The sequence below is a fragment of the Lacerta agilis genome, chromosome 1, assembly GCF_009819535.1.
Source record: "Lacerta agilis isolate rLacAgi1 chromosome 1, rLacAgi1.pri, whole genome shotgun sequence".
NCBI lineage: Eukaryota > Metazoa > Chordata > Lepidosauria > Squamata > Lacertidae > Lacerta > Lacerta agilis.
This window is the reverse complement of record NC_046312.1, coordinates 4436343-4453514: the sequence shown is the minus strand read 5'-3', so window position 1 is coordinate 4453514 and position 17172 is coordinate 4436343. Positions and strand designations below refer to the sequence as shown.

Below are 17172 nucleotides of genomic sequence, written 5' to 3'. Positions count from 1 at the left end.
AAGTTGAGGCTCCAGTACTTTGGCCACCTCATGAGAAGAGAAGACTCCCAAGAAAAGACCCTGATGTTGGGAAAGATGGAGGGCACAAGGAGAAGGGGACGGCAGAGGATGAGATGGTTGGACAGTGTTCTTGAAGCTACTAACATGAGTCTGACCAAATTGCGAGAGGCAGTGCAGACAGGAGTGCTTGGAGTGCTGTGGTCCATGGGGTCATAAAGAGTCGGACATGACTAAATGACTAAACAACAACATATTCAACACAAAAAAGAGCAACAATTTGTTGTTGACAAAGTACAGCTGGACATATAAAGGGCCCCATGACCTTCAGTAGCTTAGGGCCTCATTAAACCTCAATCTGGCCCTTGTTCAATGCACAACCTCACACACCCTGACCATTGAGCCAGGACATCTTACCCAATTTCTTGTTTTCTAAAAGTTGTGCCCCGCAGCTTCTGCATTCAAGCCATATTTAGCCCCACTTCCTCTTTATTTACATAAGACGGTGCCTTGTGCTGAGCCAGACCATTGGGTCCACCTAGCTCTGTGCTGTTGGCACGGGCTGGCAGCAGCTCTCCCAGTCCTACCCTGCGATGCTGAGGATTGCGCCAGAGAAGCACAGAGCCACTGCCCGGTCTACTCCAGCTTAGCAGACAGCTCTGCCGGTGGAGCAGGAGCCTCTTAATCTCAGGGTCATGGGTTCAAGTCCCGCCTTGGGCAAAAAGATGGGGGGTTGGACTAGATCACCCTTGTGCGTGTGGACCTTTCCAACTCTGCGATTGTAATCCCAGGAAACATGTATTTGCAAGGAACCCAGCGAGATGCCTTCTACTGAGTGAGTCAGAGCAGGGATCAGTGTTGTCTGCACGGGCTGGCAGCAGCTCTCCAGGATTTCAGGCGCGGAAAAGGACAGCTGAACAGAGAAAACAGAGAACAAGGCTGCAAGAGAGAAGCCAGAAGCCTCAACCAGCAGCTCGAGGAGGAAGCGGTAGTTGCCGTGTTTCCTGTACAACGGGGAGCTGATTTCACACACACACACACACACACACACATATAACAAGCAGACTGGGTGGGGACTCGCATCTGAGGCTCAGCTCAGCTCAGCTCTCTGGCGATCCAGCTGTTGCTGCTACTCCCGGCTCTGGGACTCGGGGAAAGGAGGGGGGCATTTTGCTTCTGGCCACATCTGGATCCAGGAGGGGAGGAGAAGGACTCCGCTGTGCGCTCCAGTTTGTGAAATCTTCATCCAGGTAAAGGAGAGGGGGAAAGCCCACTAAACGTGCTGGGGGGGGGGTCTCTCTATCCCTTTTCTTCCTGGGCTGTAGGTTTTCTTCCTTTTTATCCAACGCGGTGGTCAACGGGCACCCTCGTTTCCTATGCATGCATCTGATCTATCTGTCTATCTAATTTTCCACATTTGGGTTCGTGGCGCCTCCAGGCGCGAACGGGGTTTTCACAGGGGACACAATCTGGGGTGGGCTGACAAATCCTGCCCTGATTTCTTGCAAGCAAAATATGATCCTCTGTTTGGGGGGAGGAATCTTGCAACCGGGGAATGTGTCCAGGGGAGGGAATCTAATAACATGTCTCTCCCTCCAGCGTAAGAGAAATTGATGGGAATGTGTGTGTGGTGTGTTTTTTTTTGTTTTTCATTCCGCCAGAGAACAAAACACACAGACACACTTTACGCCTCGCGGCTCTTTGCAAAAACTGCATTAAATTTAATTTGGCGTCACTCCGGAGTTGTTGCATCGCCAGCGCTCTGCCTAATTTGTAATGCACGTGAATTTTTATATAATATTATTTTTTTAAAAAAAAACAAACCACCCTCCTCTCCTTTCTGCGAGGGATCTTCCTGGGTGGGCGAGGGATCCCTTCCCACCTGGATCTGTTTGCAATCTCTTTGTTCGGAGCAAGTAGCGTTTGCTGGCCTGCCTGCACTCCCCTCCCATGTCTCATGATGGAGAGAGTCTTGTCTGTCTGATTCAGATACTAAAACTCATGGCAAGCATTGGGATCCCACCCAATATGTGTATATATTAAATCCTTCTGCTCGGCTTTGTTTAAAGTTGTTTCCTCCTTGCCCAGCTGGAGAAGCTGTCTTTTTTTAATTCTTTTAAGTTGGGGGGGGGGGAGAGAGAGAGAGAGAGAGAGAGATGCGTATTGGCTCCTTCTTCTGGAAATATTTCTCTTGTGTTAGCAGATTTTTAAATTTTATTTTTAGGCAGTGGTAGGTGGTATTACTGCTCTGATGGAAAACGGGTGGGCAGCAAATCTGGCGAAGGTGGGGGGGCAGCTGTGTTCTGCTGACAGCGGTGCATGAATGCAAGGTTGCCAAACTGCCGAGAGAAGGAGCCTGGTGTTTATTTCTTAAGATGGGTGGGTGGGCGGACGGATAAGCATTAAAACTGGGTGGGCAGATTGAATGGGCAGTCTGACTCAGGGCAAAGCAGCCCAGCCTACTCTTTTACCCCCCACCCCACCCCTACCCCACCCCATCAGCCCATTCATAAAATGACCTGGGATGGGGACTCTACAGGATGTTGACAATGTGGAAGAAGCCCAAGCCTTGCAAAAGGGTGAGTGGCCATTGACAAAACAGGTCATGCCACAGAGTCCAGCCTCTGGGAACAAAGACTGAATTTAGAGGACTTTGGCCTGCCTGCTAATCCTGGATGAATGAGAGCTGGCTCTCCTACATTTTTAAAAATCATTTAAAAAAAAAGAATAAAAACTGGAGATCAGTTTTTCAACCAGCTCCACCACAAATAAATGCGCGCTCGCGCACACACACACACACCATCATCATCCTACAAAACAAGGCAGAACAGTACAAACTTCACATTTCTACTCCTTTTTTTTCTTAAAAAGGAGGGAGGAGAGAGATTAATTCTTAGGTGGGTGTGGAGAGGAAGGTGGTTGAACCCAGGTCTCTGAGATGGTGAAACGCTTTGGATTCTGATTTCGTAAGGGGCAGATCTCTAAGAAGGGGGAAGGGACTGCAGGGAAAACGAGAAGTGAACTCTAGCGAAATAAGCATCTTTTGTTTTTAATGCTCAGCTTTGCAGAGGTGATGCGAGGTGGGAAGAGAGGAGGCAGATATTGTGACTCTCGAGATCCGTGGAAAAGATGGGAGTGGGAGGGAAGAAACTCGAGTGGGGATTCAACCCCCCCACACACACGTTTATGAGGCAATTAAAAAATGACACTCCCCTCCGCCTCCTTTGCTGCCCCCCATTAATTTTGTGCTAATCGACTATTACAACCTATAAAGCTCAATGGTCCTTAGCTTCTCCGCTCACAAGTCATCCCAAGACATACCTGTTGTCTCTTAGGAGGAGAGTTTTATTAGGGCCTCGGAGAGGGGGTGTCTCTGATTTATTTTAAAAGAGCCTGGGAACCGGCAGTAAACCCCGCTTTTGCTTCTATGCAAGGATTGCCTGGCCAGGTTCTCAAACCTGCTGGCCCCTTAAGACAAGAGGAGATCACACCTGTCCTTCATTCCAGCCACCATTTAAAAAGGAACCCATCAGCTGTTCCCTGGGCGAAAAGACAAGCCTATGCTCTCTGTGGGGTGGTTTCGCTCTGCCAGGTGTCTGCGTGGATCAACATCTGCTGCCTCTTGATTTCTGGCTCTGCGACCGACCGGGGTCCTATGCCACACCCACTCGGCCGCTCCTTCCATATTAACCGGATTTCATGGAATCCTCTGGTTCCAATCCTCTTTTCTGCCATATGGCCGTGCATGGAACTGAAATGCAATTGGCTTAAAGGTGAGGTAGGAAGCCACTTGCCTTCTTCTCTCTCCCCTCCCCTTTCTGCTTTCCAGTGGGTTTTGCATCACCTCGGTGGGCGTGGCATGCTCTGAAAGCCTCCATAATGGAGACAGTGGTAGAGGGGGGTTTGGGGGGGGGCAGACAGCTAAGGAAGGCTTGATAAACGTTTGTAAAATATAACTGCTCTGGAGAAAGTAACATCTCTCTCCACGCCTCTGCTGGTTGCTTCTCATAATTGAAAAAAAAGGTAAAGGACCCATGGACGGTTGTTGTTGTTGTTCAGTCGTTCAGTCGTGTCCGACTCTTCGTGACCCCATGGACCAGAGCACGCCAGGCACGCCTATCCTTCACTGCCTCTCGCAGTTTGGCCAAACTCATGTTAGTAGCTTCGAGAACCCTGTCCAACCATCTCATCCTCTGTCGTCCCCTTCTCCTTGTGCCCTCCATCTTTCCCAACATCAGGGTCTTTTCTAGGGATTCTTCTCTTCTCATGAGGTGGCCAAAGTACTGGAGCCTCAACTTCAGGATCTGTCCTTCTAGTGAGCACTCAGGGCCGATTTCCTTGAGAATGGATAGGTTTGATCTTCTTGCAGTCCATGGGACTCTCAAGAGTCTCCTCCAGCACCATAATTCAAAAGCATCAATTCTTTAGTGATCAGCCTTCTTGATGGTCCAGCTCTCACTTTCATACATTACTACTGGGAAAACCATAGCTTTAACTATACGGACCTTTGTCGGCAAGGTGATGTCTCTGCTTTTTAAGATGCTGTCTAGGTTTGTCATTGCTTTTCTCCCAAGAAGCAGGCGTCTTCTAATTTCGTGACTGCTGTCACCATCTGCAGTGATCATGGAGCCCAAGAAAGTGAAATCTCTCACTGCCTCCATTTCTTCCGCTTCTATTTGCCAGGAGGTGATGGGACCAGTGGCCTGGACGGTTAAGTCCAGTCAAAGGCGACTATGGGGTTGCGGCGCTCATCTCGCTTTCAGGCCGAGGGAGCCGGCGTTTGTCCACAGACAGCTTTCCGGGTCATGTGGACAGCAGGACTAAACCGCTTCTGGTGCAACGCAACACTGTGATGGAAACCAGAGCGCATAGAAACGCCGTTCACTTTCCTGCCACAGCGGTACCTATTCATCTACTTGCACTGGTGTGCTTTTGAACTGCTAGGTTGGCAGGAGCTGGGACCCAGCAATGGGAGCTCACCCCGTCGCGGGGATTCGAACCGCCGACCTTCCAATTGGCAAGCCAGAGAGACTCAGTCATTTAGACCACAGCACCACCCGTGTCCCTGCTTCTCATAAATTACATGTTGGGATGGCCCTATTGATCGGCCCCAAAAGGCCCAGAGAAACATATGCCCACAAGACGGGTTGATGACAAGGATTTGAAAAGCTGTACATCAGTGACAGAACATCCGCCTTGTAGGCTGGGGGTCCCGAGTTCAATCCCCGTCTTCTCCAGGTTGGGGTGGGAGAAAAAAAAACCAAGGAAAACTGCTGCCAGCCAGTGTAGGCAATGCTAGTTAAGATGGGCCAGTGATATAAGGCACTATCCTGAAATATGCAGCTGTCCCTTACGGGGATCGAACCTGCAACCTTGGCATTATCTGCACCAGGCTCTAACCCACTGAGCCAATTTTATTCTAATCCTAAAAGAGGGTTAGCTATGAATCCATGGAAGTGGGAAGGTCTACCGAAAAAAAAAAACAAATTTCCCAAATTGAGTAAGGGCAAGCCTATGTGGGAACTTTTATAGAGCAGAGCAGCGCTGGATTGGTTCACTGAGATCACCTGATTTCCAGGACCAGGAGGATTCTGGGTTGTGGTGGTAGAGCCCCAACTTGAGGTCTCCAACTGGTGGCCTTGTGAACATCTGAAATAGAGGAGTGTTCCTGGGTTGACTACAACTCCCATCATCCACATCCAGCTTAGCCAGTGGTCAGGGATGATGGGTGTTGTAGTCCCAACAACATTTGGAGGGCACCAGGTTGGAGAGTGATGGGATAGAGCCTTGGCATGTAGCTTTCTGGTCTGATCTCCCCCCTGGGCAGATGCTGGAACAGATTTTCTAAGTAGCGGCTTGCTAATTCACTGATATGCGTCTTGTGGAAGTCCTATACAGAGCCTGTTTTGCGGGCAGAAAGTCCCGGGGTCAGTCGCTTGCGTCTCCCGTTAAAAGCATCTGCAGCTGAGGGCGGGAAATGTCTGCTCCTCTGCCCGAGGCTTGGAGACCTGCTGCTGGCAGTCAGAGTGGGCAATAGTGACCTAATCTAAGGCAGCTTTTTATGTGAATCACCACTTTAGAAGCTAAAATGGGAACTGGCTCCTGCCTCTAGCCCATAGCTGTCAAGTTTCGGATTTGAAACTAAGGGATCAGCAGTCTCACCTATCCCGGGGACAGTCACATGTCAGTGGTGGGCGGAGCCAGAAGCAAAAGTGGGCAGAGCAGCAATGTAAACTCCAAGCGGGCTCGGGCTCGGAGCGGAGCAAAGAGGAGGGCAGCCATGTGCTCTCTGCGATGGAGCCCCATCGTCTTCTTGTCTGATCCCATCAAAACAGGACAGGAAGCAGCAGCTGCTCAAAGGCAGCCAGGCTCCGCCCACCAGCTAACCCTATTGGCCGGCTGAGGGGCTCGGCGGCAACGGATAGGGGCTGATGCAGGGGGAGGAATACACCCCCCTGTAAGCGTGGGAAACGGCTCCCACTTGCTTTGAGGGCTGAGGCTTTTCTCTCCAAGTAGGCGAGGTCTTCCCACCCAGTCCCTGGCCAGCAGGGGAGGAGCTGCTTCCATTAAAAATGGGAAATGTAAGGGAAATAAAAAAATAAGGGAGAGCAGCGGGAAACTGCTTGAAATAAGGGAGAATCCCGGGGGAAACGGGATACTTGACAGCACTGCTCTAGCCCCTGATTGAACGCTGTTCCTGCGTATCGTTTCCATAGCTCTCCTCGTTTGCAAAGCGCTGCGTCATCTTGATTCTATGGGCCTTATAGTTTCACGGGGTGGCCCAGTGGTCTGACTCGGTATGGATATTTTGGGGAAAGTGACCTAGCTCCGCAGCAGAGGTTCGATCCTCCAGGTAGGGATGGGAACAACCCCCTGCCCGAAACCCCGGAGCATCGCTGCCAGTTGGTGTAGACAACACTGAATAGGATGGACCAAGGTGGAGTCAGTGTGGCATAGAGTGTTAGGCTACGAGCCAAAAGAGCTGGGTTCGAATCTTCACTCAGCCATGAATCTCCCTGGGTGACCTTGGAGTCAGTCGCCCCCTCTCAGCCTAACCCTACCTCACAGGGTTGTTGTGTGGATGTATAAGGCGGAAAAGAAAGCTTCCTATATATTGGCCTGATGGGTTAGGTTGCTGCTGTTCCAGTTGGCCAATGGGGGAAATTGGGGTTGAGCCCCAGGCTAAGAAAGGAACCCATGGCAACTACGCAACTTGAACTCAGAGCTTTCATTCCAAGTCCAGGCACGTATCCGTGACCACTCTAGCTCTGGGGAAGCTATTTATTAGGCTGAGAGACTGTGACTCGCCAAGTGAGGATTCAAACTCTAGTCTCCCAGGTCATGGTCCAACACTCTAACCCATTGTTTCTCATATTGAGTCCCCAGCTGTGGTCGGAATAATAATAATAATAATAACAACAACAACAACAACAACAACAACAACAACAACAACAACAAAACAACAACAACAACAACAACAACAACAATAATATTATATTATTATTATTATTGTATTATTATTATTATTATTATTATTATTATTATTATTATTATTAATAAATTATTATTATTATTTATACCCCGCCCATCTGGCTGGATTTCCCCAGCCTCTCTGGGCAGCTTCCAACATGTATAAAAACACAACTTTTTATATACCATCAAACATTTAAAAATTCTCTAAACAGGGCTGCCTTCAGATGTCTTCTAAAAGTCAGAGAGTTGTTTATTTCCTTGACATCTGGTGGGAGGGCGTTTCACAGGGCGGGCGCCACCACCGAGAAGGCCCTCTGCCTGGTTCCCTGTAACCTCACTTCTCGCAATGAGGGAACCACCAGAAGACACTTGGAGCTGGACTTCCGTGTCCGAGCTGAACAATGGGGGTGGAGACGCTCCTCCAGGTATACTGGGCCGAGGCTGTTTAGGGCTTTAAAGGTCAGCACCAACACTTTGAATTGTGCTCGGAAATGTCCTGGGAGCGAGCTCCCATCATCCCTGACCACTGATCCTTCTAGCTAGGGATGGTGGGCATTGCAGCTGAGGGCCCAACAACAGCTAGGGGCCCAAGGTTGAGAAACTCTGCTTTAACCATTACACCACACTTGGGGGGGGGGGTGACTTCCAGGCAGCTCCTAATGCAGGGATGAGGAAGGAATGAGGAAGCCCAGACCAGACCCGCCAGTTATCTTGGTATGTTTTGACAAGCTCAGAGATCAGTGAGGGAAACCTCTGGCCCCCCAGAGGTTGCCAGACCCCCAACTCTCATCGCATAACCTCCAACATTTATCTGATGAAAATGGGGATGTCCTATTCCATAACAACAACAACAACACCAACAACAACACCAACAACAACAACAACAACAACAATAATTTTATTATTTATACCCCCCCCCCGACTCTTCGTGACCCCATGGACCAGAGCACGCCAGGCGCTCCTGTCTTCCACTGCCTCCTGCAGTTTGGTCAGACTCATGTTGGTAGCTTCGAGAACACTGTCCAACCATCTCATCCTCTGCCGTCCCCTTCTCCTTGTGCCCTCCATCTTTCCCAACATCAGGGTCTTTTCAGGGAGTCTTCTCTTCTCATGAGGTGGCCAAAGTACTGGAGCCTCATCTTCAGGATCTGTCCTTCCAGTGAGCACTCAGGGCTGATTTCCTTCAGAATGGATAGGTTTGATCTTTTTGCAGTCCATGGACTCTCAAGTCTCCTCCAGCACCATAATTGAAAAGCATCAATTCTTCAGCGATCAGCCTTCTTTATGGTCCAGCTCTCACTTCCCGACATCACTACTGGGAAAACCATAGCTTTAACTATACGGACCTTTGTCGGCAAGGTGGTGTCTCTGCTTTTAAAGATGCTGTCTAGGTTAGTCCTGTGCATTAAGAATATAAGAGCAGCCAGCAGGATCAGGCCAGTGTCCCATCCAGTCCGGCATCCTGTTCTCACAGTGGCCAACCAGTGGGAAATTGGGAAGCAGGATTCGAACACAAGAGCAACTCTCCCCTCCAGTGGTTTCCAGCAACTGGGGTTCAGAAGTATTGTTGCCTCCAACTGTGGAAGCAGAACATAGCCATTGACTTCAGTGGGTCTACTCTGAGTAGGACTAGCGCTGCATACCACCTGATATCTCTAGAAAATATCACCACCATGACTTAGGAACTAGTCACCTTCTATGCATGTCCCAAGGCAACTGACGAAATCGCAATCTGAAACCCCGCTAAAAATAGTTTTGAAAACAGGACAAAGCAACAGCTAAACTATAGGTTTAAAACCGTGCAAAATGAACACCTTAAGTCAGAGACCTTTTCATCCTTGAAAAGCTTGTCAAAGCAAAAAAAAAGGCCTTCCATTGTTTCCGGAAAATGCAGAGAGCACCCGGCTGTCGTAGCTCAACAGGGTTAGATGGGCGAGATCGGAACTCATGACAGCAATTAGTTGTGTGGGTCGCAGGAAAGGGAATTATCCGCAGGTGCTCGGAAGATACAATGCGACATGAAAATGCCCAGTTTTCAGGTGTCCGCGTCAGGGTCTGCCCCAAAAACAGCCCGCAAATTGTGCAACTGCCATCTAGGTCTCGAACTTTTTTTGGTGCCATGAACTGAACTCTACACTATAAAAAGCATTATTTTAGAATAAATAACTACTAGACTGTAATCTATAAAAATAACAGCAAAGTGACAATGCATAATAAAAGACCGTGCAAAAAGACTGAGCTGAGCAACAAAGTCACGTAGCACAATATAATATCTGGATATTCAATCTTGTATCTTTCCCCCCACATTTCTGTTCCAAAAGAGTATGTGTCACTGAGTGCTGGCACTATCCCTGCCCGCCCCCACCCCCCAAAGCTGGTTATAATGGGATCTTTCTAACAGCGCACAGATTTCTGTATCACAAAGTTTGTGATACAGGCTGGTGCTGCAGGATCTCTGCTCCATTGTTCCTTGTGAAATCAGCATCATTTAAGGAGGGGTGGGGGGAGACACTTATTGCTGCAAGTGGTGGCTCTCTTCAGAGGATGCTACTCAAAGTATGTTTTCTTGGGTCTAAGAAAGCAAAAACGCAAACGAATTTTGTGACACTCGATGGGCCCTTGGCCTGATCCAGCGGGCTCTTCTTCAATTTATTGTCACTGTAGTTATGTGAACCACCCGATAGTGTGTTGCAGATCGCTCTATGAGAATCACCTGTGATTTATTTATTTTTATCGCAAGTGCGGACCCTCCCAGTGTCCCTATTTTCCAGGGACAGTCCCAGATTTACAGACGCCATCCCCCCGTTTCTGATTTGATCCCGCTTTTTCCTTAGGACATCCCTATTTTCATCGGAGAAATGTTGGAGGGTATGGAAGCGCAGCTGAGTTTAAGGCTTATTCACAACTTCCTTCCATTTACCTTTGCCTGGAAAGAGCGGTACAAAAGATAAGTTTGGATAAGTCCTTAGTTTCACCCTTTCAACTTTCTAGATAAACAACTCTATGCTAGAGCAGTAGAACATGGAACTGACCAGAGGGGAGCTGGCCTTGGATTCAATCTTAAGTGATGCCCAGGATGTAAATTTTACTGACCCGAGCAGGAACAGTGACTATAATCCTATCAGATTCGATATATAGAAGCATAGAATTGTAGAGGTGGAAGGGACCACGAGGGTCATCTAGCCCAACCCGTGTGGGACTCGAACCCACAACCCTGAGATTAAGAGTCTCGTGCTCTGTATATGCAAATGGACAGTTGCCGAGAAAGACCAGCAGAGTCACATTTCACATCAGGAGGAGAAACTTCCCAGAAATGAAGGGACTTTGAAAGAGGAAGTTGAAAAGAAAAAATGAAAGTAGTTAAATCTCTACAGAGGGCTGGAGGGCTATTCCGTTAATTGAATTAATTATTTCCATCTGTCTACACAAAGGAAGATTCAGGGCAGATTCCTGTATCCGAGCAAACTTTCACAGGAAGCACGTCTGAGCAACTGAGGGATACGGTCATGATAAGTTTTGGGCCTTATTGACAAATGAAAAACAACTGATCAGGTTCGGTTAGTGTCAATCTGAGAGGTCATAAAGAACTCAGAAGTGAAATTGCTTCCAAAAAAATAACTTTTCCCTAATTTCAGCCTCCACATCTGAGGAATGGAAAACATATAACACCAGTTATTTAAAAGGGATTCAGGAGGTATCCGGGAAAATACTGGTTGGGTAGCTTAATGCCTGTTGCAGGAAAACCCGTTAAAAGCATAATTAAAGATAGATTCCCAAGTATATAGAAGAAGAAGTCTTGCTGAAGCAGAATCAGCATGGCTTCTGTTAAGGTTAAGACCTGTTGCACTAAGCATTAGGAAAGGGATTAGAAATAAAAAACCGTTGCTATAACAACGCCGTTATACAAATCTGTGGTCCAGCTGCATTTGGAATACCTCGCCTCTAAAAGGAAATTGTAGAGTTGGAAAATGACGACTCAAATACAGGTGAAACTCGAAAAATTAGAATATCGTGGAAAGGTTCATTTCTTTCAGTAATTCTACTTAAAAGGTGAAACTAATATACGAGATAGACTCATGACACACAAAGTGAGATATGTCAAGCCTTTATTTGTTATAATTGTGATGATTATGGCGTACAGCTGATGAGAACTCCAAATTCACAATCTCAACTTCTTTCTCCTTCTCCTTCTTTCTCCTTCTTCTTCTTTCTCCTTCCTTCTCCTTCTCCTTCTCCTTCTTCCTCCTTCTCTTTCTCCTTCTCCTTCTTTCTCCTTCTTCTCTTTCTCCTTCTTTCTCCTCCTCCTTCTCCTTCTTTCTCCTCCTTCTCCTTCTCCTTCTCCTTCTCCTTCTTTGGCAATCACTCGTAGCTGAGTAAGATTGTCTTCCATAAACACGGTCTTAACAGTGAGTCCGTAAGTGACTGTGGAGGCCAATTCTGGATCCACACATCCTTCCACAGTGGGGACATAGGTTTCTGAGTGGCAACTGATCACGGTGAGGGTTTGCCAAGTGTGCCTTCCTCTTGGCACGTTTCTCCCTTGCGTCCTGAGTTCGAGTGTCTTCAAAGCCCATGCCACCTTTGGTCAAGGCTGTTCTCCAACTGGAGCGCTCGCAGGCCAATGTTTCCCAATTGTTAGTGTTTATACTACTTTTTTTAGATTTGCCTTGAGAGAGTCTTTGAACCTCTTTTGTTGACCACCAGCATTACGCTTTCCATTCTTAAATTCGGAATGGAGTAGTTGCTTTGGAGGATGAAAATCAGGCATCCGAACAACATGACCAGTCCAACGAAGTTGGTGTTGAAGAATCGTTGCTTCAACACTGGTGATCTTTGCTTCTTCCAGTACACTGGCATTAGTTCACCTGTCTTCCCAAGTGATGCGTAAAAATTTTCGGAGACACCATTGATGGAATCTTTCGAGGAAATGGAGATGGTGTTTACAAGTGGACCACATTTCACAAGCGTACGGTTGGGGGGCAGGGCTGAGGTGGGACCGCCGTAGTCTAGGAGCTCAAGACCTGGTTGGACTACAAATCCCATCATCCCTGGCCATTGGTAATCCTGGCTGGAGCTGTTGGGAGTTGGAGTCCAGCCACATTAGGAAGGCTCCAGGGTTGCCAACACTGACACAGTGTCTTCTCAACTTCCACTCACATCACATCCACACAGCTCCAGAAAGCCTGTCACGGGTGCAGGTTACAGAATCCAGCCCCAGAATTTTTAAAAAACATATTTATAAGCGGACCTGGGATTCTCTTGTGGGTGGAAGAAGCACCTGCATCAGAGAAGAGGACACTGATAGAGGTGTGTCACAATGCCCCGTACCATTTCAGGTGGCAGGCATTGCGGGGAGGAGGCACTTTTGACCATCCCTGCATGCAGAAAAATAGCTCATCAGGGACCTACTAATCTACCAGGTGATGCTGAAGTTCTAAATCAGCATGTTGTTTCCAGAAATAAAGAACTGGGCACAGGGGTTTGAACAGGAGTAGCCAACCTGGCACCCTCCAGAGGCTGTCAGACTACAACTCCCCTCAGCCCCAGCCAGCAGGACCCAACGTTCAGGACTGATAGGAGCTGGAGTACAACAAGATGGGGAATTGACCATGCCAGCCAACCCTGGGGTGGAGGAAAAAGAAAGTCCATAACTGCTATGCTGAAGAGCAAGGAGGCCATCTGTCATGGATGCTTTAGTTTAGATTCCTGCATTGCAGGGGGTTGGACTAGATGACCCTTGGTGGTACCTTCCAGCTCTACAATTCTGAGATTCTCTTATTGTGTCCATCTGAAACCAGATTTTTCCGCTTAACAGGAAACAAAGGAGAAGGGGGAGGGAATGTGGCAAAAGGTCTTCATGGGTAGCATCCGTTATTTTATTTTTTTAGTCATTGCAGACTCAACAAAAGTGTTTCACCTCCCCTCAAGAGGATTCCCTCTGGCAATGCAGCCTCTCTGTGCGAAATCTCCGAGGGCTCCAGCAATTGTTGATAATTGTGTTGCGTCTGCATTGCTAGACGCAGAACACAGCCTGGTCTCCCGAGAGCCCAGGTGGAGACTTCCACGAGACATTGCCCTGGCGGACTCTCCCTGTCAGGAGAAGCTGAGCTCTCCGGATTAATAATTTTCTGCACTCTTGCTCTAATTTGATTTCAGTGTTTCCCCAGTGTCCGAGAGCGCTCACAATATATCCACCGCTCTGTGCGTTTCAGAATCGTGCTGCATGCATCGCAGAAAGTTGGGCATAATATTGAACTTGCCGAAATGTCCAGCTTTAGTTTTAACCGAATATGCCGGTTTCTAGTCCTTAAGATACTCGCTAACTTATGAGATACAGTAGTACCTTGGTTCTCAAACTTAGTCCGTTCCAGAAGTCTGTTCCAAAACCAGAGTGTTCCAAAACCAAGGCGCGCTTTCCCATAGAAAGTAATGCAAAACGGATTCATCCGTTCCAGACTTTTAAAAACAACCCTTAAAACAGCAATTTAACATGAATTTTACTATCTAACGAAACCATTGATCCATAAAATGAAAGCAATAATCAATGTACTGTACTATAAAATAAATAAGACATTATTGTGGATGATTAAAAAAAATATTTTATTTTTCTTACCTACACTGATGACAATCATTGTTTGGATGGGGGCACTTTTATCCATTCCCACAGTCACACAATCAATCAGTAGCTGAACTGGGTTCCACACAGTCACAAAAACAAATAAACAAAAAGGCAAAATAAATAGCAAAAACAAAAACACCAAACTTAATCCGTTCCGGAAGTCAGTTTGACTTCCGAAACGTTCAAAAACCAAGGCGCAGCTTCTGATTGGTGCAGGTGCCCCGGAAACAATGCATTGGGCATTCGGCTTCTGGAAAATGTTCAAAAACCAGAACACTTACTTCCGGGTTTTTGGCGTTTGAGAACCAAGGCATTTGAGAACCAAGGCGTTTGAGAACCAAGGCATTTGAGAACCAAGGCATTTGAGTACCAAGGTGTTTGAGTACCAAGGCATTTGAGTACCAAGGCGTTTGAGAACCAGGGCATTTGAGTACCAAGGCGTTTGAGTACCAAGGCATTTGAGAACCAAGGCATTTGAGAACCAAGGCGTTTGAGAACCAAGGCGTTTGAGAACCAAGGCGTTTGAGTACCAAGGCATTTGAGTACCAAGGCGTTTGAGAACCAAGGCGTTTGAGTACCAAGGCGTTTGAGTACCAAGGCATTTGAGAACCAAGGCATTTGAGTAACAAGGCATTTGAGAACCAAGGCATTTGAGAACCAAGGTGTACCACTGTATCTTCAAGAGAACAAAATTCTAAGGTGTAAACTCTACACAAATCCAGAGCGGACTCCCTGAGATGGTTTGGATGGCGTCTTGTACACCTCCTTCCGGCAACTCCTGCTGCCAAGCTGGTGCAGAATTTCTTGTTCTGCTTTTCTTTGGACCACATCAGGGAAGCTGAGAGGAGGGTCTTGTCACCTGGGCAGCCCAGGATCTCCACACACACTGCCAAAACAATGCGAGGGGCAGCAGGTACAAGTTACAGGTCTCCGCAGCCCCTTTCTAAAAAACACATGTTGGTGTTAGTTTTTCTTTTTGTAAATCCACCAAGGAATAAAATTTAATGAAATAACAATTGAGGGGTGTTTTTTTCCCAGGATGGTGGAGGGCTGCTGGTATCGTGAGGGTGGCATTGGCCTGGGGCTTGCCGATCAGAAGGTCGGTGGTTCGAATCCCCACGACGGGGTGAGCTCTCGTTGCTCGGTCCCAGCTCCTGCCCACCTAGCAGTTTGAAAGCACGTCAAAAGTGCAAGTAGATAAATAGATATAGCTCCAGCGGGAAGGTAAACGCCTTTTCCGTGCGCTGCTCTGGTTCGCCAGAAGCGGCTTAATCATGCTGGCCACATGACCCAGAAGCTGTACGCCGGCTCCCTCGGCCAATAAAGCGAGATGAGCGCCGCAACCCCAGAGTCGTCCACGACCGGACCTAACAGTCAGGGGCCCCTTTACCTTTACCTTTACACAAAAAATGGGGGGTCTAAGAGGGTCAGTTTAGGGGGGAAGAATGAGAAATATCCCTTTTTTCATCTGAGGAATGTTGGAGGGTATTTGATCCCCTTGTTCTTTTGGTCGTAGCAGGCAGACAGGGCTCTTGGTTTGCGAAACTTGCAGAATGCAGCGTGTTGTCTTGATGAACGACCCTACAACCTACAACCTCCCAGTAACTTGTGGATGAGTCAGTTAATTCAAGGTGCAGTCGGTATTATTTCCTGTGCTTGTTTATGAGAATGCACACGCCCAGAATGTGGGGGGGGGAGCACAGCTTAACGCGATCACAGCTGTTTATAATGGGAGATGGTGTCTCGCTTCTAAACTATTTGCAAAGCCTTCTATTAATTGGATTACAGAGCTAAGATTGGCAAGTTTTATCCTGGGTTACCTCCGCAACTGCCCTACCAGCTACACAACACGTCCATAACGGAGATGTTTAGGCAGAAGCCAAGTCTTCCAAGATTTTGTTGTTGTTGTTGTTCAGTCGTTCAGTCGTGTCCGACTCTTTGTGACCCCATGGACCAGAGCACGCCAGGCGCTCCTGTCTTCCACTGCCTCCCGCAGTTTGGTCAGACTCATGTTGGTCACTTCGAGAACACTGTCCAACCATCTCATCCTCTGTCATCCCCTTCTCCTTGTGTCCTCCATCTTTCCCAACATCAGGGTCTTTTCCAGGGAGTCTTCTCTTCTCATGAGGTGGCCAAAGTACTGGAGCCTCAACTTCAGGATCTGTCCTTGCAGTGAGCACTCAGGGCCGATTTCCTTGAGAATGGATAGGTTTGATCTTCTTGCAGTCCATGGGACTCTCAAGAGTCTCCTCCAGCACCATAATTCAAAAGCATCCATTCTTCGGCGATCAACCTTCTTTATGGTCCAGCTCTCACTTCCATACATCACTACTGGGAAAACCATAGCTTTAACTATACGGACCTTTGTCGGCAAGGTGATGTCTTTGCTTTTTAAGATGCTGTCTAGGTTTGTCATTGCTTTTCTCCCAAGAAGCAGGCGTCTTCTAATTTCGTGACTGCTGTCACCACCTGCAGTGATCATGGAGCCCAAGAAAGTAAAATCTCTCACTGCCTCCATTTCTTCCCCTTCTATTTGCCAGGAGGTGATTACCACCCATATTTTTCATCGTTCGCAGGGAATCAGTTTGGTGTCTTTGGTTTTCTATTTTTAAGTAATTCATCCTTTGATTTAAAATACAAATTTAAAAGATGGCGGTGGGAGCAATCACTCCTTCAAGAAACAAAAAATAAAAATGACTCATTAAAAAAAAAACCCCACAAGACATCCACCCACTCGGCTCGTGCTGTTGCTATGGCAATTTGGCTCTGCCGTGCAAGATGGTCTTCGAACTTCTCCCCAAAAATCACCCGGGGCTGATTGACACAACTGCATTATGGGCTTTCTTTACCCCCCCCCACCGCCTTTGCAATTCCATGTGGAGGCTTAACGTCTGCCAGGAACGCGGCGTTTGTGGCTAGCTGGTTGCACCCGAACAGAACTTCACGCTTGGCAACGAACTCCCGGCTGTCACCGAAAAGAATAATTAGCGTTGCTATTCAGCTTTTCAGCCTGAAGATCCCCTGAAAACAGCGAGCGGCATATTTAAATAGGCATCATCAATCAGTCGAGACAAAAAATATGG

The 17172-nt window shown here is 47.7% G+C and overlaps 1 protein-coding gene across 1 annotated transcript in view; it reads left to right on the top strand.

The window, feature by feature from the left end:
- The first annotated feature begins 1071 nt into the window (after positions 1-1071).
- GNG2 (G protein subunit gamma 2) overlaps positions 1072-17172 on the top strand; it is a 56587-nt gene continuing 40486 nt past the window's right edge. The window contains exon 1 of the mRNA XM_033164701.1: positions 1072-1247. The gene's annotated coding sequence lies outside the window, so the exon portion shown is untranslated. The remainder of the gene's footprint in view (positions 1248-17172) is intronic.